This window comes from Myxocyprinus asiaticus, chromosome 1 (genome assembly GCF_019703515.2).
Source record: "Myxocyprinus asiaticus isolate MX2 ecotype Aquarium Trade chromosome 1, UBuf_Myxa_2, whole genome shotgun sequence".
NCBI classification, from domain to species: domain Eukaryota; kingdom Metazoa; phylum Chordata; class Actinopteri; order Cypriniformes; family Catostomidae; genus Myxocyprinus; species Myxocyprinus asiaticus.
Genome location: NC_059344.1, coordinates 59,674,667 through 59,691,168, shown reverse-complemented (window position 1 = coordinate 59,691,168; position 16,502 = coordinate 59,674,667). Strand labels below are relative to the sequence as shown.

The window sequence follows — 16,502 nt, the reverse complement described above, 5'->3', positions numbered from 1 at the left end:
GTTAAAGGGATAATTCACACAAAAATGAAAATATAGTCATTATTTACTCAAGTCAAGTCATTTTTATTGTTAAAGCGCTATCTGCAACACACATTGTTTCAAGTAGCTTTACAGAATGTAACATAATGTCTGTAATGTCTTAAACTCCTCATTGAGCAGTTTAAATGTAAAATGTGTTTGAAAATCATCCTTTAAAAATTATTTGTCTTTAGGCCTCCAGTAAGCAAGCCAAATGTGATTGTGACAAGGAACTCAAAACTCTATAAGATGCTGGTTAAAGGTGCTGTAAGCGATTTTAGCATTCTGAAGCTTTCACATGACTGAGCCGTTGATTTAGCCATGCCCCCTCATTCCAAAACCCCATCCTCCAAAGAAAATTTTGAGACCAAAACCGAGCAAAAGAGCAACATTGTTTGTTCCTGTGGCTGTCAGATTCAACAGTGGCACAATAGGCTGACAAACTGACAAACATTATGAATCATAGCCTCAATGATCCACTTCACATACAACACGATGAGGATGAGCAAAATTATTGACAGAAGTGTCAGTGTCTGCAGTCCGTGGACACATTTTTGTTAGCTGTTTACAAAGTCTACAGCTGTCGCAGATGAGATATCTCAGGACACTTATTTCATTAATATCTTTAAGGGAGTAGGAACATTTTTGCATACTTTTCCATGAAAAAAACACTTACAGCACCTTTAAAAAAAAACCTTGGCAGAAACCAGGGGAGCCAGTTCCCCTCTGGCTGTGTAGTTCCGGGTTGTTCTAAACCAACCCGATCTCATGAAAAGTTGTACATAATTTACAAGTTGGCTATTTCGTATGGTCTCGCACGATGTTGTTCGCAGAAGTAAGCGTGAGTTCCACCACAAGGTGTTAAGGACATACTTATTAATATTATGCCCTTACCCAAACCCCTTTTCTAAACTTAACCAATCAGCAGAGTGTGCAAACATGATAGGAAGCTGTTGTGTGTGACAGAAGCAAGTAATTGTCGCATAGTAGATGGAAAGATGTCCAGCGACGTCATTGGCTGTAGTGAAAGTCTTAGGAATTCAAACGAGTGCAGTCGCACGACATCATACGAATTAGCCAAATTTAGAAAAGTCGTACGAATCCTGACGATTCCGCTGTGAGAGAGTGTTGTTCTAAACCCATATGACTTTCTTTCTTTTGGGGTACACAAGGGGAGACATTTTGAAAAACATTTCTGCTTACTGATGGCAAACAATGGCAGTGGATGGTAATCACCTTTTCAAGCTTCAAAAGTATGCAAAAGTATAATTCAGAGGTCTAATAAATGTTCCTGCCTTGTTCTGAAGGACAAGGTGTGACTGTGGCTGCCTCAGCCTCTCCCATCTCTCTGTGTTAAATTCCAGAGTACTCCGGTTCATACAAATAAAGGCCTTTGCACACCAAATCAATCAAAGCAATTATGAGAGGCAAATCGCATAATCAACGATGGCGCTAATCAACAAGCAATTTTACCCCGGTAGGGTAGGTGGTGAAAAGCACCTATCAGCTGGTCTGCCCTTCGCCCATCATGGATGAGAAGAACAACGACAAGTTTACAAGCAAACGAGTTTTCTAGCAAGCAAATAAAAAAAAAAGAAAACTGATTTCTATAGAAGGTGCAGCAGTGATGACGAGTGTGTTGTAGACAATAGTAAGCAGAACATTTATTCAACATTTCTCCCTTTCTGTACCAAACAAGAAAGTTATATGAGTTTAGAACAACACGAGATGAGTAAATAATGACTGTTATTTTTTTTTTTATTATTATTTTTATTTTTTTTATTTTTTTTTGTGAACTGTCCCTTTAAGGCAATATGACGTAGACATGCAAATGTACTAAATAGTATGACCTATTTCCTCCAGTAATGTTGCTTGTGATTGTGAGGCAAAATACAAATTGTCAAACAACATCCAATGACAACACCCCCCCCCCCCACACACACATACACAGAACACGCAGCAGACCTTGTCTCTAGCCTTCAAGTGGGTGGCACAAAAGATTGATGCCAGTAAATGTGCTGTGAGGCGGAGAATCCCCCTGAAATATAAGTACTTATATAATAAACCCTAAAAGGGGCTGAAGACTTACCAGTGCGTCGCCATTTATAATCTTTAGCTCTGCCTCCACTTACATGCTTGGTAACCCAACATGTCAGTTCTGTACTTTTTTGTTTGTAGGATAGAAGACAAAAATTCAAGTGTGGAAATTGGGCTAGACAGTGCATTTATTTTGGTCATGTTCAGCTATTGCATTTACAGTTAGTAATATTTAAAAGTGTGTCCTTTTTTTCATTGTTTAAATTCGTGAATAGACAACTAAGTATACCATTCATATGTTGAAGTGTAAACAGTTTGGCGCTATCAAAACTCTATTTGTTTGTGCATCCCGACATGACAACATTGGCTCAAACAATAATGTGAGTTTGGGGAGTGGCTGTCTGTTTGCCCAACCAATGAAAGACAGGTGAGTGTTCAGAACATCTGTTTGTTATTTTTACAAAAGGGAATTGATTTTTTATGATAACATATAAATCTTTAAAGACAGACCTACCGTTAGCTCTGATGTTGTTAATCAAGGGTATATGCTTCTGTTGAAGCCATCACTTCCCATCTAGTTTGAAACACACACAAACTTCTTAAAAATCTGTGTATATCTGAATATTTTGCATTAAATATATATTTTTACATTTACATTTATGCATTTTGTAAACAATTTTATCCAAAACGACTTACAGTGCATTCAAGGTATACATTTGTCATCAGTTTTATGGTCCCTGGGTATCTAACCCACAACCCTAATATTGCCAGCACCATGCTCTACCAGTTGAGGTACAGGAACCCAATTATATTGTCTCTACTTATTATCAACAACTTGAAATCAGTATTTTTAGATTTGTCCATTGTTTTTCATTCGTTTTCAATCCAATTGTTTATTTTTTACGAATATTTTTTATTTTTTTTTGGCTTCAAATCAAGAGTTTGCGAAGTTGTTATTCACCTCTGAGCTGATTGGTTTGGTACATGTCTTAGAATTCTTTTATGAAGGATTTTATGAACTCTTTATGGAAAAAGAAAAAATAAATGGGAAAAATATTTCCAGAACCAAGACGGCTGGAAAAGTGGGCACTGTTGCACTCTGTTCCATTTACTGAATATAGTGAAGCTTTTCTGCCTTTCAGAAATTACACACTTCACCTTTAACTGCCAGCTAGTTATGTGCCAAAACAAAAAGATTCAATGTTCACATCGTACTGAAGATGTAAACTGCTCTGGTCAAATTGTCTTCGAGAGGATGTGTTAAGAGTTTAGCATAATGATAATTGAGGTAAGATCATGAGGTTAGATTTGTTGTGCCTTTGGCTGGTTTCTGTATTATTCATTCTCTTCAAAACAGTCTGTTGCATTTCAAATCAAATTTAAATGGACAAACAGGATTCAATTCATGTCTGTTACTGCTGGAGGAATTCATCAGAACATGCTGCAAAGTGTAGTGTAGATGATGTGCAACACACTGTAAATTGCAAGATAATAACTGTTAACACTGTTAATAAACAATAATGTGTCATTCAAATAGGAGATATCGCCAAAATTAATGTACTTAATATATAAAGCTTTTGTGTGTGTGCCTGATGTGAGTTTTGCAATTTATTTTGATTATATATGCAGTGGATGACAAACAACATTCATTAATATAGCTGAAACTGTTTGTCAATTTAAAGGGATAGATCACCCCAAAAATTTAAATTGTAATAATTTACCCACTCTTATCCTGTTCCAATACCATATGACTTTCTTTCTTATGAGGAGAAAAAAATATGCTTAGCAGAAAGTCTAAGCTGCTTTTTACTATCAAAAAACTAATTAAGAACGGAAGCTGCCAAGTTGATGCAACTTGCTTGCTATATTCCAAGTCTTCTAAAGACATACAATAGCAACAGACTGAAGCCATAGCTCTCAAATCTCATCCAAACTTGTGTTCAGTTCAAAACATTTAAATGTGTTGTGTCAAAAATGAACAAACCAGAACCAAAATCGTATACTGTATGTATATGTAATATGACGTTATTCAGTGGCGCCAAACCTTGTGTATTGTCTTCAGCTAGTAAGTTTCAGGACACATGCACACTAATATGATTTCGATTTGGTTTTTCACCTCTCAACCACATTGGAACAATGTTTTCCTCCACTGAAAATGGATACTTTCAAAAATGCTCTCTAATACAACATATTTTGGAAAACGATTTGTAAAGCGAGTTGTTTTAAGTTGTAAATTATGTAATACAATCAACAAGAATGCATATTTTATTAACAATATGCCCAACCCAAACCTCAACCTTAAACCTAACTGTCAGTGGAGTAAATGTCATCTTAGAGGAAAAATACAACTTCCGACCCGCACTCATCATTGATTATGTAAATGCAATTACTTCCTGTTTTCCACAGGACCAGAATCTGCTTCTCTGACGCTGCTGGAACACACTCAGTTGTGCCACAGGAAAAGGTGACCACATTTGAATTAATGCAATAATGTCTGATGGGAGATGGCACTTATCAGTAATCAGTAAAAAAAATGGGGTCGATGCCAGGGTACCAGAACATTCTGTAGCAACATGTTGAGTTCCCGTGTGTTGCTATGATTTTGTCCTGTCTAACTAACTATTCCGAATGCTTGTTGTTGGCCATTCTTTATTTCTCAGCACTTGAAACATGAGCCTTCTGCAAGGAGCTCATTCAAGCAAACATTACATCACACCCTCATAAACATTTTATTGTGGACTAGATCACTTGTCATCCCTATTATCTATTGTATTACATTTTCTCTAAATGAACTTCAAACATAATATCTGTTTTCAGAGTGCCAGGTTCCTTTCAGCAGAAGCTCCAGCAGGACACAAATTGAAACTCAAACCCAATGTGCAGCGAAGGGTTTCCCCTTTGAGGCAAACAATTCTAATCTCATTTGAGAGACACTAGGAGGTTTATGGGCCCCTTCTTCATCATAACCCTCACACAAAGGTAACAGCAGTGAGGCCAGAAATATGATGAATGCCAGAATAAAATGACAAATGTGGAGCTACAAAGGAAAAAAAGAAGAGAGGGGAAAAGAAAGAGTTGCCCCGGCAGGCTGGTTGCATTCTCTGGGCAGAATTAAATAAGCCTAATTATGACAAATCTCTACTTCTTGGAGATGTGGCACTGTGCTTAAGAATTATGACCATATGTATTTATAGCACGGCACAACTGGCCTTTCACCATCTTTCTTAACAGTGTCCACAATCTTTCATCCTCCCAGACTTAATGAATTAAAACTCCTGTAAGTGACAAACTTCTATTCCAGACATAAACATCAGTAAAACTTCAAGGCACAGCAAGAGCAACAGAAAATGGTAATGTCAAAGTGAGTATTTACTGTAGGTGCTAACACTTTAATGTGGGCCAATCAACTTTGTGCAATTAAGAGGCTATGGACAATTAATGGATGCTTGGAACAGTAAATAATTTTATCACTACAAAATAAATGGGTAGTTGACATAAACTTTTGTGAAATTGGCAAGTCCTGTGGTGTGACATGCTATATTATACTCCCTCTAAAAAGATAAAAAAACAAAACAAAAAAAAAAACTATGAAATCAACAGGCTGATCAAGCTCTGAATTCAGTGACAGCAGGTCAAAAATTCTGCTGCTGAAATTGTTCTGTGTTTATTGAAATTCATCCTCTGCCCCCAGTGGTCAAAGATGGAAGTGTGCGTTTCTAGGTGAAATGTCCACAGGGTGGTGCCAAAAATAAAGTTGTCATTTTATTTGTAAATTATGTAATATATTCAACAAGAATTCATATTATATTAACCATACTTCCTAACCCAAACCTCAACTCCAAACCAAACCAAACCGTTAGTGGAGTAAAAATATAATTTTAGATCGAAAATGCAACCTGCGAATCGCACTCACCATTGTTTTTATGAACACGATTACTTCCTGGTTTCCATGAGGCCAGAACCTGTGTTTCGAAGACTGCTCACACAACATGCTATTAGTAGCACCACACGAAAAGTAAACACATTTGAATTGATGCAAAAATGTCTGATCGCCGCTTGTCAGTAATTTGGCAGAATGAGTCGATTTCACAGAACCTGAACATTCTGAAGCAGCATGTCGATTTCTCGTGTGAAAATTTTTAACCCTCTGGGGTCGACAGACACACCGGCGCGTCCTGCTGGATTTTTTCCTCATAACAGTGGAAACAACATAAATACATTTTCGGGCATACAGATAAGTGTAAGACAACATTAGAGACTATAAAGGGTCTACTTTTATTTGTGTACACTCACAATAACAACAAAACCTTGTGCTTTTGTAAAATAAAGAAAATAAACAGGGTGCGCTTTCAGCCGTCTCTGTCTTCGCGAGCATCTTTCTGAAACACATCACAAAAATCAACTGAAACTCAGCAAATTCTTATCACACAAACATCAAACATATGTCTAACGAAAGCTTAAAATGTCTACTTTTAAATAAAACAATTCAAATTTAAAACAAATATTCTCCTGCAATGTAATCTGTATGAAACATAGCGATGTACAGTTTCTCCTGGCTCAGCTAATTATCGCTAATGTGATCACACCCACCAGCAGAGCGCGCTATTCATACGGTAATGTACTGAGGCGATCAATACAAATGGAAAACGCCCCCAACAATGCCTTACAAATCATCAAGTTCATCATCAGATTCATTCACTTTCCTGCACGTTTAGAAGATGGCATGCTACACAGGTGAGGAAGCTCTACAGATGGTCCTGGATAGTGACGAAGAGTTCACATTTTCCTCAGAAGAAGAGCCGGAATCCGACGAGGAACATTTGAAGAGCGACTTGATCCAGCCGAGGATACAATTTCGGATGAGTAAGTCTTTATTGACATGCTATTTTATATAAACATGTACATATTTTACTAGTTGGACTATTTACAGACTTGCCATCCAGTATTCAGAGTATTGAAATTTGAAATATGTCCTAATAGGCAAGTTTTAGTTACATTTAAATGTTGTTTCGGCCAAAGCAGGTATTTCAATTGTATGCTGTATGATATAAATATGATATGTAATATGACATCAAAATAATATGAAAGTTTAGATTATATTTTAACTAGTGTTTATGCTGCCTCATTATCATCAATGAAGCTTGTGCTTGCAAATATCTGTTTGGGTGTAAATGTGTAAAATGTGCTGTAAATATGCCCATATTAGAAAATCAGTATATTAGAATGATTTCTGAAGGATCATGTGACACTGAAGACTGCAGTAATGATGCTGAAAATTCAGCTTTGACCACAGGAATAAATTGCATTTTACAATATATTCAAATAGAAAACAGTTATTTTAAATTGTGAAAATATATCACAATATCACTGTTTTTGCTGTATTTTGGATCAAATAAATGCAGCCTAGGTGAGCAGAAGAGACTTCTTTTAAAAACATTAAAAAAACTTACAGATCTAAAACTTTTAAACGGTAGTGTAGGTCTAAAGTTTTTAAGTAAAGTCTTTAAGTAAAGAAAATTTATAATCAGATTACTTCTTTTAACTTAAACTTGATTTTGTGAATAAGCTACAAACAATACATTCAATCATTAAGTCTCCTCACATTCATTCTCTCTCAGGGGAGGGGTCTTTGTCTCCTCAGTTGTGAATCACATCAATATCCATGATCATCCACGCCTCCTCAAATATGGCCTTTCTAACACTAAAAGTGTCTTACAAAAGTTAAATGACTATATTGTTTTGTATGAATGAGTGACCAGGATGGTTTTCACATAACTTTTGTAACAAAAACTCTAGGCTACAAGATCCAGTTCTCAAAGGTCTTGTGAACAAATGTTTAGTATGTGTTATATGGCCTTATTTCAGTGACTTAAAATTTTAGTTTTTTCAAAAAACATGCATAAACTTTATTTTCTCAAAAATACAAACATGTACAAACATGTTGTTCACATATTATTGTAGCCCAGTTTGTGCTGAATACAGTGTTATCAGACATTAGCTATTAATATGTTTTTAAACAACTGAAAAAGCACAAATGCCAAGACATGTCAAAAATTCTCCAGGGCCCAAATCACCCTCAGACCCCAGAGGGTTAAATCCAAATCAGTTTTGCTGATGTACTCCTAAAAGTCGGCTAAACAAACCTGCACATTTAGAATTGACAGTCTTTTGCTTCTGGGAAAACAGACAAAAATAATGGTGACTCATCTTGCACTCAGGGGCGAATCCAAGATTTTTGTCCAATAAAATGTTTTTGAATGAGAATGTTCCTTCCCCTAATACCACCGGCCTTTGACTAGCAATAACAAGCAGCTAATTATGGTTCCCTATCTGTCACTCACTCGACGTTGTGTCGATGTAGTGACACTAGGGGTCACTCTTGGGAGCCCCAAACACCTCTGATCTTTTTTTAAAAGGCCAATGAGAATTGGTGAGTGGAATTTGCATGCCACTCCCCCGGACATACGGGTATAAAAGGAGCTGGTATGCAACCACTCATTCAGATTTTCTCTTCGGAGCCGAGCGGTTCTATTCATTGAGCTGAATTCATCCACAGAGTTCATTCACCTCTCTCTGCTGGATTTTACGGTGCATTTCAGCGGCTTCTCCCCCTCTGCATCTGTGGTTTGCAGAGAACGCCCCTGGGCGCTTCAGCAGAAACAACTAAAAGAGTATATATATAAAATACATTTTTAAAAAAGAGTATATTTTCTTTCTAAAAGAGTGGCACACACGGAACGTCTTTTTAAAGATGCCTTTCCGTCTGTGTGTTATTCCTGGTTGCGGTCGATATCTCTCCACTTCTGACGGCCACGATCGCTGTCTTTCGTGTCTGGGCGCTGCCCGCGTGGAGACATCATTCGTGGATGGGTCTTGTCCTCACTGCGAGAACATGACCATGGCAATGTTGCGGTCGCGACTTGTATTCGTAAGAAAGCAAGCCACCCCAGCGGCTCCCCACCTCGGTCCTTCTACCTACAGGTATAAGGCCATGCCGGTTAGCACTGGAGGCAATTTGGGGACCTCAATGGGACCACTCGACGATTGGTTCCTGGGCTCGGGTCGCCGCCCACGGCCACACCCCGCCCCCGTTCCTTTCTTCCCGGAAGTGCAGGAGGAACTGACAAGATCGTGGGAGGCACCTTTTACTGCCCGGTCCCGGTCTTTCAGCTCCCCCGCTCTCGCTACCCTCGATGGCGGAACAGCTGGGGGTATTCGGTGATCCCCCAGGTAGATAAGGTGCTCGCGGTGCACCTGTGTCCGCAGAGCGCCGCCACCTGGCGTGGGCGCCTGAAACTCCCATACAGGGCCTGTAGGTTTACATCGAACTTGGTTGAGACACCGTCGAGGATTTTGCCCAGCAGTTCTCGGCGGTGAAGCAGCAGACGGAGGCCATACAGCACATCCTGCCCTGGCGCGGCTCAAGACCCCGCACCCCGTATGCTCATCACCCTTGGGAGTGACACCCCCCCAACGTAGACACTTTGGGCTCCCAGTCAGTTAACAAATTCCACTCTTTTTGGGGAGAAAAGAGAAGGAAAAGAGGCCTCGGCTGGGCCAGCCTGTCCACCTATTCATTGGGCAGTCGACTTGTTCCTGAAGGACTGTTCGACGCTTATAAAGTGTGTTGGGGGAGGTTACGTGATGGCCTGGTGCACTGGCTACGAGGCACACAGCAGTCTGCCCGTCACACACCGCCACTTCACGTAACACCATTCAGTTAGTTGTGGCATTTTGTATAGGGACCCCTAGGGTAACTACATCGACACAACGTCGAGTGAGTGACAGATCGGGAATGTCATGGTTACTTTCGTAACCTCCGTTCCCTGATGGAGGGAACAAGACGTTGTGTCCCTCTTGCCACAACGCTGAACTACCTGCTGAAATGGCCGGGACTTTATCTCGGCTCCTCAGCACAAAACCTGAATGAGTGGTTGCATACCAGCTCCTTTTATACCCGTATGTCCGGGGGAGTGGCCTGAAAATTCCACTCGCCAATTCTCATTGGCCTTTTAAAAAAAGATCAGAGGTGTTTGGGGCTCCCAAAAGTGACCCTAGTGTCACTGCATCGACACAACGTCTCGTTCCCTCCATCAGGAAACTTTCACAGATGTGATGTAAACTAAAGGCTTTTGACTACTTAAATAAAAGGGGAAAAGCCCTTCGATATTTCCCACCCCAACTTCCTGTTTTTATAGAAAATATGTCAACACAGCATAGAAAACTGAGCTCTTTGTGGCATTCCATGTTTTTTTCACAGCATTTTGCTTACTCTTATGATAATTATACATACAGTTATTATGACCTTGTATTAATTAAGGCCACGTACACACAAATCTGTTTTCGTTTAAAGATGCATTGATGCTCTATTTAAGTCTATTATCCAAACTGGTACGAGCCTGTCCCTCGAACAAAAAAAAAGAAAACGCTTTCCATAACTGCATACTTTGGAAAACAATGACATTAGGAAATTGAAAACAGAGGTTACAAACTTGTGTGCATGTGGCCTATGAGACTACATGGAATATTCGTTCTTTTAAAAATACACTACAGAACCATTTAACATGAAATGATAAAAGCAAAAAGGTGATTAAAATGTTGAAAAATGGTGACCAGTCACAGTACCTAAAATAATGTCTTTCCTTATACATTCATATAATTTTTAAACTAATTACTTTGTTTATAAAACAAAAAAGCTCATGGACTTGTTTTCATGTTGTTTTTGTCTACACAATAACCCAAATATAAACAAATTGGGACTGCATGAAACTTTGATACGATCTAGCAACTTCAGTCCTTGGAGTGATAAGAAATGTATGGGCATGGTTGTCCGAGAAGAGAAATAAAGTGTCTGCCCTGCTCTCCAGCTGTCCTCTCAACACGATATCCACTTTCTGGAAGACAAATGTCCATTGGCCTTATCAGCTAGTCCATCTCCATTTCTTTGTCAGCAGTGTGTGGAAGAATGGCTTAGACTTTCATGATCGATGCAAGCCAGGTCAGTTCATTCCTCGAGGCAAGATGACTCACCTGCTGCACCAGCTCACTGATTTACACAGTTGGGGGGGGGGGGTAGCAGTTTCTAAAAAGTAAAAGGATTGATGGTCTTATATAATGGTAAATGTCTAACAGTTAATGTGAATATGGGTTTTAGATGATTTTATTGAATTAAGGTATTTATTTAATGAATACAGAGGCTCTCCTGGCTACAGTACAAGCTTATATATCCCTTGAGGTATATTTTTCCAGATTAAGATATCAGTGGGGGATGACAGTCATAACAGAATTTAATCATTTGGAGATTACACCACAAGTGGGTGCAGAATGATTCATGTCCAGACATTGATTTAAAAATAATCAGGTTTTTGCTCAACTGCAATTCAGTGAATATGTTATATCAAATTTTACACCACATGGGAAATTATTCGGAAAAAGCTTAAGCATTTTGGGGATCTATCAGTTTATGAATTTCCATGGGGAATTGAGACACACAGTTTAAACCCATCTCTTTGGTATAACTTTATTTTAAAACTTTGCTAAAACTATTCTGTTGCTTTTCAAGGTCCTGATTCCTGAATGACCTTTAGAATTAAATTTAAAGGAGTAGTTCGGCACAAATGGTAATTCTAATTATATATTGTATCACTTCAGAAGAAATGGGTTAAACCACTTGAGTCATATGGATTACTTTTATGCTACCTTTATGTCCTTTTCAGAGCTTGAAAGTTTCTGACCCTATTGACATATATTGCATGGACAAAAACACATCATACATCTTTCAAAATAAGTTAATATGTGTTAAGCAGAAGAAAGAAAATCATATGAGTTTGAAACGGCATGAGGGTGAGTAAATTATGAGAACATTTTGGGTGAAATATTCCTTTAAGGACTGCCAATTAAACAAACTAATTATGTGCAATTATTATAACAAAAATAATGCATTAAAAAGAATTATGCATTTAATCATGCCCCCTGACCTGTATGTAAATTCTGTAATAAGTAATAACAGCAAATCAAGCTGTAAGTACCTAATACAGTATATGTGTTCAAAAACAACTGAATAATGCGCAATAGAATGGAACAGAACTCAGGGGTGTTGAACTAATTTTAACTTGACACAGTATCTTAAAAACACAGCATTTATGGCAAGAGGCACTGAAAAAAAGTAAGATGCAACATTTACCAGGAATAAAAAAGAATAACACTACAACATGCTCTGTGTGAATGGCCCCCTAGTATACCTTGGGCAGATTGATAAACTCCATTGAGGAATGTAAGTTAGTGTTAGGCTCATGTTCAATGAAATGGAAATAAAACAATATACTGACTTAATATAAGCCAGAATGTTTAATTATTTTAATGTCTATTCAATGCTTTTTAAGTCTGTCACAATAATGTAATGTCATCAGTATCTGAGTGCTTTTCTCAGAAAATATTGAAATATGTGATTATTTGCAACACATTTGGTTAATTAATCAACATATCATGTATCTAAATGGATTAACTTGAAAGAGAGCACTGTTAAATGTATTCGTTCAAGTTAGCTAATTCTGTTGCAAAGTCAAAGACTTTGCTTCTGTTTTTGTTTTCTTTTAATTCACTGCTTTTTCAGCAAGATGTAAAAGGGGCTCAAAGAAGAAAACAAAAACAGATGGCAAAGTCAAACTTCACAAGACAAGCATAGATCCCTGTGGTGCCCTTTTATGCGCTGACAATGAAATTGTGCCCAATATTTTTCTGCTTCTCTCTGTCTCTACCTCTTTCTTTCCTAGAACACTAAGCCAGATGGCCATTCCTTTCTAAAGCCTCATGGGTGTGTTCAGAAAGGAGTCAGACACCCCTGTGAGCCACATGAGCATTGTCATTTGATAGGTCTGACCCCAATGCAATATTCCACAGAAGTGGGTGTTTGTGTATTTTCAACACTGACTTCAGTCTCCTTTCCAGTATACTTTGCAGGTTTCATAAAGGGACCCTGTATGTCAAATGACAGCTGTGCCAATCTTGAGATGGAGCTGTCTGATTTTAGTCTGCATCATAAATCACACAAAATATACTTTGCTAATAGCAACGATAAAAGGATTGTATCCACCCTATAGACATACAAACTCCTCAGTCAAACTTTAAGGAGTATTATTAGGCCTACAAATGCTTATACTGGATTATTATATCTTAGTACCACTTAAATGTCATGCTTCGTGAATATGGTAATGTTTCAATACCATAGTACAGTATATGAAGGTTAAAAAAGAAAAACAAAAGTACCAAAAAGAACAGTAGTTTGATATTACCATAGTTTTTTATTAATTATGTCATATTTTTATCTCAAATATTGCAGTGAGTTATCACTTTTATACATATTTAGTCAGTAAGCAGACCTTCATAAGGTCTAAAATATAGCTAGACTAAATATAACAAAATAAGTGTTCTGCTCTACTGACAGACAAATTAATTAATGATTTAGTGGAAAAACTGTGAAAACAGGGCCTTGTTTTTGCATTCATGAGTTCATAAACATTACACAAAAGGCATGTCCTCTCTTTGGTGAGAATAAATGTGTGGTGATGGGGGCGTGGCTGAGCGATGTCTGTGGAGAGCGAGGCCGAGAGAGTGAGTGCGGTAAGGGTTGATACCTGTTAGAAATCACCTCTGACAGCTGTTTTGTGTTTGCAGTGAGAGCGGAGAGGGATTTAAAGGGCAATTCAGACTGCCGGAAGACAGAGAGAGAGCCGAGCCTGAACTTGTGTGTGTGCACATTTTTGTGTGTGCTGAAAAGCAAATCGTTTGACTTACGCTGAAAAGCGTTGTAAAAATAAAGAATTACGAGAACTGTTCACCTGGCCCCACGTCCTCCTTGAGAGAGAACAAGAACCTTGTTCCTCTCAGCTGGGATATCCAACATAAGTGTTTTCTGTAACGTTGATATTTTCTTGGCTGTACTCCAAGTTTTTGAGGACCCATCAGCATAAACATTGTGATGGGATAGGCCACACCACAGTGACTGGTGTATTACAGGAAATGATTTGCTGTTCAGGCCGAATGCATTCTTGCGTTAAAAAAGCTAGACACAGCAAAACAGGATGTTTCAAGAAGGTTTCTGGTCTTTTCATGCATTTTTAAAAGTTGAAGTTCTTTTAAGAGCTTGTTGTTTTTTACATCTGTCTGCGCTGCTAGTGAATCATTTTTCTATGTAAATATGTACTTGACATGTGTCTTTCATAGATAGGTGGATCGATGAGAACCAGCGTGGGACACCCGGGCAGAGAAAAGATCAACGGAGACAACAGGGTAAGTAATCACAGGCAAATAATAGTTCAGAGACAAGCAGTACTTGTAAGTAATCCACAGACTTTATATCCAGAGAACAAAGTCTGGTCGGGAGTAATCCACACAGGAACAGAACTGGGAGAGAGTAAAAAACAAAACAAGACCGACAAGGAGGCAAGACTGCATAGACAGGACGCACTAAAAACTTCTGGCCACATACAAGGGAGAATATATAGGCAGGGTAAATAGGGAACAGGTATGGGTGATTGCCCCGTGAGCGGTGCAAATGAGCCCCTCCAAGGAAACGCTAATCACGCCGGCCACGAGGAAGAGGAAAACACACGAGGAGAACGAAAACACACAGGCACACAGAAATAAGCCAAACGTGACAAACGTAACCGGAAACGGGAACTAAATCCCTTTCAATTCCAGTGATTTTTTTTATTTTATTTTTTAATGCTGGTAACTGGTTAATAACCTGATCATTTTGTTCCGATAATTTTTTCATTAAAAACCAAAGACCAAAAGGATTATCACAGTAAATTTTCAGAATTACACCACATCCTGTTGCTCGCAAAAATGAGTCTTCTCTCCTTTTAGAAGAAAATATGCATGTGCTTTGATTCTGAAGGAAACCATTAGTTTAGTTAAATCATTCAGACGGCAAAAGATTTAAGGTGGCTAAATGAATATCTGAAATATTTTTGGGGTTATATTTAATATTAAGAATACATCTATTGAAAAGACGTTACTTGGCATATGCTACTGTACACAGTATACATAAGCTTGTTATGTTTTCTGTCTGGGAAATTCCCCCACATAGAAAAACTTAAATCGCTTATTTCTGCTTATTTTGGGTGAGGCAAGATGCTTATGTTGAGCTTGTTTTTCCAAAATAGGTGCCTTGTTTCTATTGTGATATCTGGAAATGCTGCAACTGGTATATCATGAACCCATAGCACAGAGTACTGTCATTTTAAAAAGAATGTTATTTACCATTCTTTTATTTCATTCTAACTGGTTACCATTTGGAAATGAGTCTGTTTCCCTGTCTCTACCTCAGGATTCAGAGTTACTAGAGCCGGCCAGATCCAGCTCCGTTCCTGCTTGGTGTCAGACTCCAGTGCTACATGTCTCTGAGTAATGACAAATAAATGCAGCCGGTGCCAGCCAGACATCACTTCAGCCCTATCTATTATGATGGACTTCAGAGGATGAACTAATGCCAATAAGACATGGCATACTTCATATGCCACTGCCTGAACCTTGGATTTAGGATAGACCTCACCGAAATGACCTGCCGGTTGAACTGCGATTCACCTCACTGATCTCTGCCTGCATCACCTTGGTCTAATGATGGACTACACTCTTAAAATGGAATATATAGACTATCAATTAATTGCCAACAAAAGCCTTCATCAGCCAACTAACAAAGGACAGTGCATCTATATGAACTTCTGCAGTTAATCCAGGATTAACTTCAAAGACATTAGTCATTAATCTTACAGTTCATACAAAATCTTTGTTTAAACAATGACCCTTAACACTTACTTAGTTTACTAGTTTTAAACCACGACTTGCACTGCACATAAATAACTAATATTGGCATTATATTCATGCTGTTTAGCCAGAGGGGAACTGGCCCACACAGTGATCCTGGTTTCTCCCAAGGTTATTTTTCTTCATTAACCAACATCTTATGGAGTTTTGTGTTCCTTGCCACAGTCGCCTTCGGCTTGCTCATTGGGGTTCTAAATACATTTATTATTTAATTATTTATTTTTATTCACAATTTACAATCATATTTAATCAAACTACACAATAATGACTCTAAGACTTTATAGATATTACAGTTTCATTTTCTGTTAATGCATGTGTAAGAGTTCTCAGAGTGGGTGGCAAGAAGGAAATGGAAGCCGGCGTCACAGTCCACGTGGGTATTCTTTTATTCTCAAGATTTAACTCAACATATGTGTTCCAGAAAGAATTTCAATTTTCACACAGTTTCAATGATAACAGTCAACATAAACTCAATAATTATATTATTTAAATAGCTTTTCAGCATAGAGCATTGGTCTGGGTGTGTGTCTACGCATCTCTGACTCACTCTCCCGGTCTGCCATTCCGCCGGCCTTTTAAAGCCGTCACTGAAATGAGATACAGGTGTTTAGAGTCAATAA

At 38.3% G+C, this 16,502-nt stretch overlaps 1 long non-coding RNA gene across 1 annotated transcript; it reads left to right on the top strand.

The window, feature by feature from the left end:
- The first annotated feature begins 14,102 nt into the window (after positions 1-14,102).
- LOC127440735 (uncharacterized) lies at positions 14,103-16,010 on the top strand. Its single transcript, XR_007897181.1, has 3 exons — positions 14,103-14,148; positions 14,278-14,343; positions 15,386-16,010. It is a non-coding gene; the product is annotated as an uncharacterized LOC127440735 (long non-coding RNA).
- The last annotated feature ends 492 nt before the right edge of the window (positions 16,011-16,502 follow it).